The sequence below is a fragment of the Ranitomeya variabilis genome, chromosome 1 (assembly GCF_051348905.1).
Source record: "Ranitomeya variabilis isolate aRanVar5 chromosome 1, aRanVar5.hap1, whole genome shotgun sequence".
NCBI lineage: Eukaryota > Metazoa > Chordata > Amphibia > Anura > Dendrobatidae > Ranitomeya > Ranitomeya variabilis.
This window is the reverse complement of record NC_135232.1, coordinates 125,173,862-125,187,396: the sequence shown is the minus strand read 5'-3', so window position 1 is coordinate 125,187,396 and position 13,535 is coordinate 125,173,862.

The following is a 13,535-nucleotide window of genomic DNA, read 5'->3' as shown; positions in this document are numbered from 1 at the left end:
GGCATGTGATGGAACATTGTCCTGCATGAAAATCATGTTTTTCTTGAACGATACCGACTTTTCCTTTACCACTGCTTGAAGAAATTGTCTTCCAGAAACTGGCAGTAGGTCTGAAAGTTGAGCTTCACTCATCCTAAACCCAAAAAGGTCCCACAAGTTCATCTTTGATGATGCCAGCCCATACCAGTACCCCACCTCCACCTTGCTGGCATCTGAGTCAGAGTGGAGCTCTCTGCCCTTTACTGATCCAACCTCTGGCCCATCCATCTGGCCCATCAACAGTCACTCTCATTTCACCAGTCCATAAAACCTTTGAAAAGTCAGTCTTAAGATATTTCTTGGCCCAGTCTTGACGTTTTATCTTATGTTTCTTGTTCAAAGGTGGTCGTTTTTCAGCCTTCCTTACCTCTGCCATGTCCCTGAGTATCGCACACCTTGTGCTTTTTGTTATTCCAGTAATGTTGCAGCTCTGAAATATGGCAAAACTGGTGGCAAATGGCAACTTGGCAGCTTCACACTTGATTTTCCTCAATTCATGGGCAGTTATTTTGCGCCTTTTTTGCCCAACATGCTTCTTGCGACCCTGTTGGCTATTTGCCATGAAACGCTTCATTGTTCGGTGATCACGCTTCAAAAGTTTGGCAATTTCAAGACTGCTGCATCCCTCTGCAAGACATCTCATAATTTTGGACTTTTCAGAGCTCATCAAATCTCTCTTGTGACCCATTTTGACAAAGGAAAGGAAGTTGCCTAATAATTACGCACACCTTATATAGGGTTTTGATGTCATTAAACAACACCCCTCTTCATTACAGAGATGCACATTACCTGATTTACTTAATTAGTAGTTGGCTCTCAAGCCTGAACAGCTTGCAGCAGGACAACATGCATAAAAAGTATCATGTGATCAAAATACAACTTGCCTAATAATTCTGCACACAGTGTAGATTAGTTGACAAAATCCCACATTCTAGATATCACTGAATGAAATATTCCAGTTGTAAATCTTTATTCATTACATAGTGGAATGTGTTGAGAATAGGGTTGAGCGACTTTCATTTTTTTAAGATCGAGTCAGGTTTTGTGAAACCCGACTTTGTCCAGAGTCGAGTCGAGTGCAGTCGGCCGATTATCGCTAAAAGTCGGGGATCGACCGAAACGCGAAACCCAATGCAAGTCAATGGGGAAGCATAGTCGGCAGTGAGTGGAGGCCAGGAAAACACCTACAGTGCCCATTTTAATGCCAAAAACATCCATTCTTGTTTTCTGAAGCTTGTCAATCTTAATTAACTTTATAATAATAGTTGGGCATTGGAAATTGGGGGTCTTTTGGCAAAAGTTGTGGGGGGTAGGGCTGGTTCAAGGTTTTTGTGGGCCCAGGAAACGTGGACTACGTCACGGCGGTGGAGCAGTGAGAGGTAAGTATGTCAAGTTTGCAAGTGCTGTGATCCTAAGCAAGCAGGGGGGGCCCACTCATTGGCATTGGCACTGGCACAGGGCCCCTCAAAGTACAGCGGTGTGTTTGCACGGCGGGGGAGCCTCCCACCAGCAGCGACACTTTTGCGTACTCTGAGGAGCCCTGTGCCAGTGACATCACCAATGAGTATGCCCCCCCACCTGATGAAGGAACCTGCACTTTCATCTGCACCTTCCTCTTTGTCCCTGTGTAAGGTGGTATAACATGCGGGAAGGGGAACCTTACATTCAGCAGGGTCAGATTCTGGCTGTGTAGAGTGCAAGGGGAATGTAGTGGTCTAGGTCAATGTACCAGCAGACTCATCTAGCAGTGGCTGGGCAATGGGCAGCATGAGGAGGAAACACAGATATAGGGTCAAAGAATAAAGTAGGCTAAATGCAGTTCAAAATTGGTAACAGGACTAAACAGGCGGCATTGCTTTGTTCAGCAGACACTGTTTTAAGGGCCCAACCACACTAGTAGGCCAAATGCAGTTTAATATCTGCTACTATAGGCCAAAAGCCTAAAGACTGAAGCTCAGCTTTATACAGTTGAGGACAAACACCAGGGAGGGGCAGACACTGTTAGTAGGCCCTAACCAAAAATTTTAAAAAAAAAACATCACTTAATGAGAGCCAGAAGGTTGAAGCTCAGATTTATTCAGTTGAGGAAAACCCCAGGGAGCGGCAGACACCGTTAGTAGGCCATAACCAAAGTTGAAGACCAAATGCAGTTTCATATCTGATACTATAGGCCGAAAGCCAGAAGGTTGAAGCTCAGCTTTATACAGTTGAGGACAAACACCAGGGAGGGGCAGACACCAATAGTAGGCCCTAACCACCAATTTTTTAAAAAGCATCACTTAATGAGAGCCAGAAGGTTGAAGCTCAGATTTATTCAGTTGAGGAAAACACCAGGGAGGGGCAGACACCGTTAGTAGGCCCTAACCACCAATTTTTTAAAAAACATCACTTAATGAGAGCCAGAAGGTTGAAGCTCAGATTTATTCAGTTGAGGAAAACACCAGGGAGCGGCAGACACCGTTAGTAGGCCGTAACCAAAGTTGAAGGCCAAATGCAGTTTCATATCTGATACTATAGGCCGAAAGCCAGAAGGTTGAAGCTCAGCTTTATACAGTTGAGGACAAACACCAGGGAGGGGCAGACACCAATAGTAGGCCCTAACCACCAATTTTTTAAAAAGCATCACTTAATGAGAGCCAGAAGGTTGAAGCTCAGATTTATTCAGTTGAGGAAAACACCAGGGAGGGGCAGACACCGTTAGTAGGCCCTAACCACCAATTTTTTAAAAAACATCACTTAATGAGAGCCAGAAGGTTGAAGCTCAGATTTATTCAGTTGAGGAAAACACCAGGGAGCGGCAGACACCGTTAGTAGGCCGTAACCAAAGTTGAAGGCCAAATGCAGTTTCATATCTGATACTATAGGCCGAAAGCCAGAAGGTTGAAGCTCAGCTTTATACAGTTGAGGACAAACACCAGGGAGGGGCAGACACCGTTAGTAGGCCCTAACCACCAATTTTTTAAAAAACAGCACTTAATGAGAGCCAGAAGGTTGAAGCTCAGATTTAGAGAGTGGAGGACAATTTGAATTAGGGACTGCAGACAGACTTATTAGGCTGTCCCCTGTGGACCATGCATCCACCACATTAACCCATTGTGCCGTAATGGACACGTAACCTTCCGTGGCCATGCCTACAGGTCCATGCGTCTGTTGTCAGGTGCACCTTTGTACTCACAGATTGCCAGAGTGCATGGACAATGCAGTCTTTTACATGCTGGTGGAGGGTTGGGATGGCTTTTCTCGCAAAAGAAGTGTCTACTGGTTAGCTTGTAGCGTGGTACAGCGTAGTCCATCATGGCTTTATTAATATTAAATAAAATATATAAATAGGCTCTATGAACTTTTAAATAGGTTCCAGGGGTACACGGGAAGCATTGGTGTGGTCAGTGGAGGAGTATTGCAAGGAGGGACCGCAGACAGGCTAACGAAGGCCTCAAATAACAAAAATTAGTCTCATGGCAGTTTTAAATCGGTTACATGGATACACAGGCAGCATTGTGGTCAGTGGAGGAGTATTTCAAGGAGGGACAGCAGACAGGCTAATGAAGGCCTAAAATAACAAAAATTAGTCTCATGGCAGTTTTAAATCGGTTACATGGATACACAGGCAGCATTGTGGTCAGTGGAGGAGTATTGCAAGGAGGGACCGCAGACAGGCTAACGAAGGCCTCAAATAACAAAAATTAGTCTCATGGCAGTTTTAAATCGGTTACATGGATACACAGGCAGCATTGTGGTCAGTGGAGGAGTATTGCAAGGAGGGACAGCAGACAGGCTAATGAAGGCCTAAAATAACAAAAATTAGTCTCATGGCAGTTTTAAATCGGTTACATGGATACACAGGCAGCATTGTGGTCAGTGGAGGAGTATTGCAAGGAGGGACCGCAGACAGGCTAACGAAGGCCTCAAATAACAAAAATTAGTCTCATGGCAGTTTTAAATCGGTTACATGGATACACAGGCAGCATTGTGGTCAGTGGAGGAGTATTGCAAGGAGGGACAGCAGACAGGCTAATGAAGGCCTAAAATAACAAAAATTAGTCTCATGGCAGTTTTAAATCGGTTACATGGATACACAGGCAGCATTGTGGTCAGTGGAGGAGTATTGCAAGGAGGGACCGCAGACAGGCTAACGAAGGCCTCAAATAACAAAAATTAGTTTCATGGCAGTTTTAAATCGGTTACATGGATACACAGGCAGCATTGTGGTCAGTGGAGGAGTATTGCAAAGAGGGACAGCAAACAGGCTAATGAAGGCCTAAAATAACAAAAATTAGTCTCATGGCAGTTTTAAATCGGTTACATGGATACACAGGCAGCATTGTGGTCAGTGGAGGAGTATTGCAAGGAGGGACCGCAGACAGGCTAACGAAGGCCTCAAATAACAAAAATGAGTCTCATGGCAGTTTTAAATCGGTTACATGGATACACAGGCAGCATTGTGGTCAGTGGAGGAGTATTGCAAGGAGGGACAGCAGACAGGCTAATGAAGGCCTCAAATAACAAAAATTAGTCTCATGGCAGTTTTAAATCGGTTACATGGATACACAGGCAGCATTGTGGTCAGTGGAGGAGTATTGCAAGGAGGGACCGCAGACAGGCTAACGAAGGCCTCAAATAACAAAAATTAGTCTCATGGCAGTTTTAAATCGGTTACATGGATACACAGGCAGCATTGTGGTCAGCGGAGGAGGATTGCAAGGAGGGACAGCAGACAGGCTAACGAAGGCCTAAAATAACAAAAATTAGTCTCAAGGCAGTTTTAAATCGGTTACATAGATACACAGGCAGCATTGTGGTCAGCGGAGGAGGATTGCAAGGAGTGTCTGACACAGTTAGTACTCACAAAAAATAAATAGATGTTAATGTCTCACAAAACAACAAAAAAAAAAGTGTGGCATACTTAGGTACAGGGGTGGGCTCATCTGCTGAGTTTCTGACAAAGTAATTTGGCAGTAAGTATTTACTGGTGTCAATATAGGACACTGACCCAGACTACTTTAACTAGCATCATAGATGTCAACAAATTGGTATTGTCATTGCCAGGCATTGAATGATGTCAGCGCATAGACTAAACATTGGTGGAGCTGAGTGAGATAATTTTGCACGTGTTAGAGCACAGTTTGAGCTTGGGGGGGGGGAACTATTACACTTGGGGCTATTTAGTTTGGAAAAACGAAGACTAAGGGGTGATCTTATGTTAATGTATAAATATATGAGGGGACAGTACAAAGACCTTTCTGATGATCTTTTTAATCATAGACCTGAGACAGGGACAAGGGGGCATCCTCTACGTCTGGAGGAAAGAAGGTTTAAGCATAATAACAGACGCGGATTCTTTACTGTAAGAGCAGTGAGACTATGGAACTCTCTGCCGTATGATGTTGTAATGAGTGATTCATTAATTAAATTTAAGAGGGGACTGGATACCTTTCTGGAAAAGTATAATGTTACAGGGTATATACACTAGATTCCTTGATAAGGCGTTGATCCAGGGAACTAGTCTGATTGCCGTATGTGGAGTCGGGAAGGAATTTTTTTCCCCATGGTGGAGTTAATCTTTGCCACATGGGTTTTTTTTGCCTTCCCCTGGATCAACATGTTAGGGCATGTTAGGTTAGGCTATGGGTTGAACTAGATGGACTTACAGTCTTCCTTCAACCTTAATAACTATGTAACTATGTAACTATGTAACTCTCTTGTGGCCGGCGGTGCCGTCCCAGGGCCCCTCATGTTACAATGGTGTGTCTGACGTTGGGTGCGCACCACCACCGCCAGAGACACTTCATTGTACTATGAGGGACCCAGTGGCAGTGCCGTCGACCAAAAGCGGGCACACCCACCTCTTCAGACGAACAGCACTGTAACGGGTGCTTGCGCCAAGTGGCGAGACCACGGCCCCGTGGGGGGAATTTTCCTATTGTGGGAGGTGTAAACATGTCGTATGCTGGACAAACAGCTGCTGCAAATTAAGAGATTGGAACACTCAGTAAGACCAGTCCACAAGCAAGACCTTTTTATAGGAAAGCTAGGTGTCAGCTGGGAAAGGTGGGGCAAAATAATTTGAAATCCAGGAGTGGTTCATTTTAATGAAGGTGAGATCATCCACATTTTGGGTAGCCAGACGAGTCCTTTTTTCAGTTAATATTGAACCAGCAGCACTGAATACTCTTTCTGATAGCACACTAGCTGCTGGGCAAGCAAGCTCCTGCAACGCATATTCTGCCAATTCAGGCCAGGTGTCTAATTTGGATGCCCACTAATCAAATGGGAATGACGGTTGAGGGAGAACATCGATAAGGGATGAAAAATAGTTAGTAACCATACTGGACAAATGTTGTCTCCTGTCACTTTGAATAGATGCTGCAGAACCTGTCCTGTCTGCGATCATTGCGAAATCACTCCACAACCTGGTCAGAAAACCCCTCTGTCCAACGCCACTTCTGATCTGTGCACCTCTAACACCTCTGCCCTGTAGCCCCCTGCAGCTTGTGTGAGAACCATCACCGGCGCTGTGTGCTGGGAATGCCTCAATCAAACGGTCTACAAGAGTAGCTTGTTTGGTTGCTAATATTTGTTCGAGGTTCTCATGTGGCATAATATTTTGCAATTTGCCTTTATAGCGAGGGTCAAGGATGCAGGCCAACCAGTAATCGTCATCGCTCATCATTTTAATAATGCGTGGGTCCTTTTTGAGGATACGTAAGGCATAATCCGCCATGTGGGCCAAAGTTCCAGTTGGCAAATCTGCAGTTGTGCTGGTTTGAGGGGCAGTTACAGGCAAATCTACGTCACTTGTCTCCCTTAAAAAAACAGAACCCGGCCTTGCAACGCCACTAATTTCTGTTGGCCCAGGAGAAGCTTCCTCATTAAAAAAAGTACTCATCCCCATCATCCTCCTCGTCCTCCTCCTCCTCTTCGCCTGCTACCGCGTCCTCTACACGGCCCTGACCAGACAACGGCTGACTGTCATCAAGGCTTTCCTCTTCCTCGGCTGCAGACGCCTGCTCCTTTATGTGTGTCAAACTTTGCATCAGCAGACGCATTAGGGGGATGCTCATGCTTATTATGGCGTTGTCTGCACTAACCAGCCGTGTGCATTCCTCAAAACACTGAAGGACTTGACACAGGTCTTGTAGCTTCGACCACTGCACACCTGACAACTCCATGTCTGCCATCCAACTGCCTGCCCGTGTATCCTCCCACAAATACATAACAGCACGCCTCTGTTCGCACACTCTCTGAAGCATGTGCAGTGTGGAGTTCCACCTTGTTGCAACGTCGATGATTAGGCGATGCTTTGGAAGGTTCAAAGAACGCTGATAGTTCTGCATACGGCTGGAGTGTACGGGCGAATGGCGGATATGCGAGCAAAGTCTGTGCACTTTGAGGAGCAGGTCGGGTAACCCCGGATAACTTTTCAGGAAGCACTGCACCACCAGGTTTAAGGTGTGAGCCAGGCAAGGAATGTGTTTCAGTTGGGAAAGGGCTATGGCAGCCATGAAATTCCTTCCGTTATCACTCACTACCTTGCCTGCCTCAAGATGTACAGTGCCCAGCCATGACTGAGTTTCTTTCTGCAAGAACTCGGACAGAACTTCCGCGGTGTGTCTGTTGTCGCCCAAACACTTCATTGCCAATACAGCCTGCTGACGCTTGCCACTAGCTGTCCCATAATGGCACACCTGGTGTGCAACAGTGGCAGCTGCGGATGGAGTGGATGTGCGACTGCGGTCTGTGGACGAGCTCTCACTTCTGCAGGAGGACGAGGAAGAGGAGGAGGGGGGGCGAACGCCTACAGCCAACTCTTTTCTTGACCGTGGGCTAGGCAGAACTGTCCCAATATTGCTGTCCCCTGTGGACCCTGCATCCACCACATTCACCCAGTGTGCCGTGATGGACACGTAACGTCCCTGGCCATGCCTACTGGTCCATGCATCTGTTGTCAGGTGCACCTTTGTAGTCACAGACTGCCTGAGTGCATGGATGATGCGGTCTTTAACATACTGTTGGAGGGCTGGGATGGCATTTCTAGAAAAGAAGTGCCGACTGGGTAGCTCATAGCGTGGTACAGCGTAGTCCATCAGCGCTTTGAAAGCTTCGCTTTCAACTAACCGGTAGGGCATCATCTCTAATGAGATTAGTCTAGCAATGTGGGCGTTCAAACCCTGTGTACGCGGATGCGAGGATGAGTACTTCCTTTTCCTAACAAGAGTCTCATGTAGGGTGAGCTGGACTGGAGAGCTGGAGATCGTGGAACTAGCGGTGGTGCCGGTGGACATGGGTGACTGAGAGAGGGTTGGAGATGGTATTCTTGCCAGTGCCCTACATGCAGTGTTTCCTACTGCAAACCTGGTGATTCCCTGACTGCTTTGGCCTGGCGACGAAAGCTGCACAGATACTGCAGGTGGTGCGGGAAATGGTGGGTTGACAGTGTGGGAAGGGATGTAGGGTTGCTGACTAGCTTCATTGGCCGAGGGTGCTGCAACCTTTAGGGATGTTTGGTAGTTAGTCCAGGCTTGTAAATGCATGGTGGATAAGTGTCTATGCATGCAACTTGTATTTAGACTTTTAAGATTCTGACCTCTGCTTAAGGTAGTTGAACATTTTTGACAGATGACTTTGCGCTGATCATTTGGATGTTGTTTAAAAAAAATGCCAGACTGCACTCTTTCTACTATCGGATACCTTTTCAGGCATTGCAGACTGAGCTTCTTTAACCGGATGGCCACGCTGTCCTCCAACTGCTTTTGGTTTTGCCACGCGTTTTTTGCCAGATACGGGCCCGGCAGATGGAACCTGTTGTGATGTTGATGCCTGCTGCGGCTCCTCCTCCTCCGCTTCAGAACTACTTCCGCCTGCACCCTGTTCCCCCAATGGCTGCCAATCGGGGTCAACAACTGGGTCATCTATGACCTCCTCTGTTGTGGATTCTGTTTGTGGGCTCCCTCTGGTGGTTACTGCTGGTACTGGGTGACATTGGTGGGTTGCGGCCTTTGGTTTCCACCTGTCCATCAGAGGCTGGGTGTTTCCTATTTTACCTGGCCTTTCTGTCATTCCCTTGCCGGCTATCAATGTATTCAGATGTGCTCTGTTTGGTTCCTGCCTACCTGCTCCCAGATCTTTCAGGATAAGCTAAGTGCTGATTTTCAGTTGTTTGGTTTTTTGTCCAGCTTGCTTATTATGTCTCTATGCTAGCTGGTAGCTCTAGTGGACTGAGGTTCTCCCCATGTGCCATGAGTTGGCACATGGGTTCTTGTAATCTCAGGATGGTTTTTTGATTAGGGTTTTTTGCTGACCACTCAGACCCCTTTTGTATCGTTCAGCTTTCTAGTTTACAGCGGGCCTCAATTTGCTAAACCTATATATATCATCTCTATGTGTGTGCCTTCCTCTCATTTCACCGTCAATACATGTGGGGGGCAACTATACCTTTTGGGGTTCATCCCTCTGGAGGCAAGTGAGGTCTTTATTTTCTCTGCAGTACTAGTTAGCTCTTAGGCTGGTGCGTGGCGTCTAGAACCAATGTAGGCACGCTCCCTGGCTATCTCTAGTTGCGTTTGTCAGGCGTAGGGCAGCGGTCAGCCCAGGTTCCATCACCCTAGAGCTCGTCCGTTTATATTTTATATTCCGTTATATTTGTACCTTGCTTGTCCTGTGCTATCCCTAGCCAAGGGGATTCATGACAGTATAGCCGGCCCACAAAGTGTTAATTGTTTGGGCTGAAGCAGGAGAAAAAGAAGTGTTTAAGGGAAATTTATTTTTTTTTTCCCTTCAGAGTTTTGCTGCCTAGCCCTTAATTGCTGTCTAGCTGCTTCTTACCTCCTCTTAACCCTTGAATGGCTCTGATCTTAGCTGTTTAACATGGATGTCCAGAGTTTGGCTTCCAGCCTGAGTAATCTCGCGGCAAAAGTTCAAAACATACAGGATTTTGTTGTTCACACTCCCATGTCTGAACCTAGAATTCCTATTCCAGAGTTCTTCTCTGGAGATAGATCTACCTTCCTGAATTTCAGGAACAATTGTAAATAGTGTTGAGCATTCCGATACTGCAAGTATCGGGTATCGGCCGATACTTGCTGTATCGGTATTCCGATACCGAGATCCGATATTTTTGTGGTATCGGGTATCGGTATCGAAACAACATTAATGTAAAAATGTGTAAAAGAGAGAATTAAAATAAAAAATATTGCTATACTCACCTCTCCGACGCAGCCTGCACCTTACCGAGGGAAGCGGCAGCGTTCTTTGTTTAAAATTCGCGCTTTTCTTTCCTTTACGTGAGTCCCTGCTTGTGATTGGTTGCGTGCCGCCCATGTGACCGGGACGCAACCAATCACAGCAAGCCGTGACATAATTTCAGGTCCTTCAGGATTTTAAAATTACGTTCCGGCGTTGTGATTGGTTGCGTCGCAGTCACATGGGAGATGCAACCAATCACAGCAAGCCGTGACGTAATTTCAGGTCCTTAAGGATTTTAAAATTACGTCCCGGCTTTGTGATTGGTTGCGTCGCAGTCACATGGGAGACGCAACCAATCACAAGCCGTGACGTCACGGGAGGCTGGACACGCGCGCATTTTAAAATGGGCGCGTGTCCAGCCTCCCGTGACGTCCCGGCTTGTGATTGGTTGCGCCGCGGTCAACCAATCACAAGCTGGGAGGCTGGACACGCGCCCATTTTAAAATTTTAAAATGCGCGCGTGTCCAGCCTCCCGGCTTGTGATTGGTTGACCGCGGCGCAACCAATCACAAGCCGGGACGTCACGGGAGGCTGGACACGCGCCCATTTTAAAAAGCGCGCGTGTCCAGCCTCCCGTGACGTCACGGCTTGTGATTGGTTAATGGCGGCCATGTTGCCGGGACGCGGACCAATCACAGCAAGCCGTGACGTAATTTCGTCACGGCTTGCTGTGATTGGTCCGCGTCCCGGCAACATGGCGCCGTGACCAATCATAAGCCGGGACGTCACTGGAGGCTGGACACGCGCGCTTTTTAAAATGGGCGCGTGTCCAGCCTCCCGTGACGTCCCGGCTTGTGATTGGTTAATGGCGGCCATGTTGCCGGGACGCGGACCAATCACAGCAAGCCGTGACGTAATTTCGTCACGGCTTGCTGTGATTGGTCCGCGTCCCGGCAACATGGCCGCCCTGACCAATCACAAGCCGGGACTTCACGTAACCAAGTAAAAGCGCGAATTTTAAACAAACAACGCTGCCGGTTCCCTCGCTGAGGTCCAGGCTGCGTCGGAGGGTGAGTATAGCGATATTTTTTATTTTAATTCTTTCTTTTACACATTTATATGGATCCCAGGGCCTGAAGGAGAGTTTCCTCTCCTTCAGACCCTGGGAACCATCAGGAATACCGTCCGATACTTGAGTCCCATTGACTTGTATTGGTATCGGGTATCGGTATCGGATTGGATCCGATACTTTGCCGGTATCGGCCGATACTTTCCGATACCGATACTTTCAAGTATCGGACGGTATCGCTCAACACAAATTGTTTCTTTCTTTAAAATCTCGCTCCTCTGGAGACCCTGCTCAACAGGTCAGGATTGTAATATCTTTCCTGCGGGGCGACCCTCAGAATTGGGCATTTGCATTGGCACCAGGGGATCCTGCATTGCTCAGTGTGGATGCGTTTTTTCTGGCATTGGGATTGCTCTATGAGGAACCCAACCTGGAGATTTAGGCTGAAAAGGCTTTGTTAGCCCTCTCTCAGGGGGATGATGAAGCGGAAATATATTGTCAAAAATTTCGGAAATGGTCGGTGCTTACTCAGTGGAATGAGTGCGCCCTGGCTGCAAACTTCAGAAATGGTCTTTCTGAGGCCATTAAGGATATTATGGTGGGGTTCCCTACGCCTACAGGTCTGAATGAGTCTATGGCTATGGCCATTCAGATTGATCGGCGTTTACGGGAGCGCAAACCCTTGCACCAGTTGGCGGTGTCTTCTGAACAGGCACCTGAGACTATGCAATGTGATAGAATTCAGTCCAGAAGTGAACGGCAAAATTATAGGCGGAAAAATGGATTGTGTTTTTATTGTGGTGATTCAGCTCATGTTATATCAGCATGCTCTAAACGCACAAAAAAGCTTGATAAATCTTTTGCCATTGGTACTCTGCAGCCTAAGTTCATTTTGTCTGTGACTCTGATTTTTTCACTGTCTTCCATTTCCGTTGATGCCTATGTGGATTCGGGCGCTGCCCTGAGTCTTATGGATTGGTCATTTGCTAAACGCTGTGGTTTTAGTCTGGAGCCTCTGGAAGTTCCTATTCCTCTGAAGGGAATTGACTCTACACCATTGGCTATGAATAAACCGCAGTATTGGACACAAGTGACCATGCGCATGACTCCCGTTCATCAGGAGGTGATTCGCTTCCTTGTACTGTATAATTTACATGATGTACTAGTGCTGGGTCTGCCATGGTTACAAACTCATAATCCTGTCCTGGACTGGAAAACAATGTCTGTGTTAAGCTGGGGATGTCAGGGGGTTCATGATGATGCACCTCCGATTTCAATCGCTTCATCTACTCCTTCTGAGATCCCTGAGTTTTTGTCTGACTATAGGGATGTTTTTGAGGAGCCTAAGCTCAATTCGCTCCCTCCTCATAGAGATTGTGACTGTGCTATAGAATTGATTCCTGGCAGTAAGTTCCCTTAGGGTCGTTTATTTAATCTGTCACTGCCAGAGCATACTGCTATGCGGAATTATATTAAGGAGTCCTTGGAAAAGGGACATATTCATCCATCTTCTTCCCCTCTGGGAGCAGGTTTTTTTTTCGTGGCAAAAAAAGATGGTTCCCTGAGGCCTTGTATAGATTATCGCCTTCTGAATAAGATTACAGTCAAATATCAGTATCCATTGCCATTATTGACTGATTTGTTTGCTCACATTAAGGGGGCTAGGTGGTTCACTAAGATAGATCTTCGCGGTGCGTATAATCTGGTGCGGATAAAACAGGGTGATGAGTGGAAAACCGCATTTAATATGCCTGAGGGCCATTTTGAGTATTTGGTAATGCCTTTTGGACTCTCCAATGCTCCGTCAGTCTTTCAGTCCTTTATGCACAATATTTTCCGTGAATATCTGGATAAGTTTATGATTGTGTATTTGGATGATATTTTGGTGTTTTCTGATGACTGGGAGTCTCATGTTCTACAGGTCAGGAAGGTGTTTCAGGTTCTGCGGGCCAATTCTCTGTTTGTGAAGGGCTCAAAGTGTCTCTTCGGAGTCCAGAAGATTTCTTTTTTGGGGTACATTTTTTCTCCTTCTACTATTGAGATGGATCCCGTCAAGGTTCAGGCAATTTGTGACTGGACACAACCTACATCTGTTAAGAGCCTACAGAAGTTCTTGGGGTTTGCTAATTTTTATCGTCGGTTCATTGCTAATTTTTCCAGTATTGTTAAACCTTTGACTGATTTGACTAAAAAGGGTGCTGATGTTGCTGATTGGTCTCCTGCGGCTGTGGGGGCCTTTCAGGAA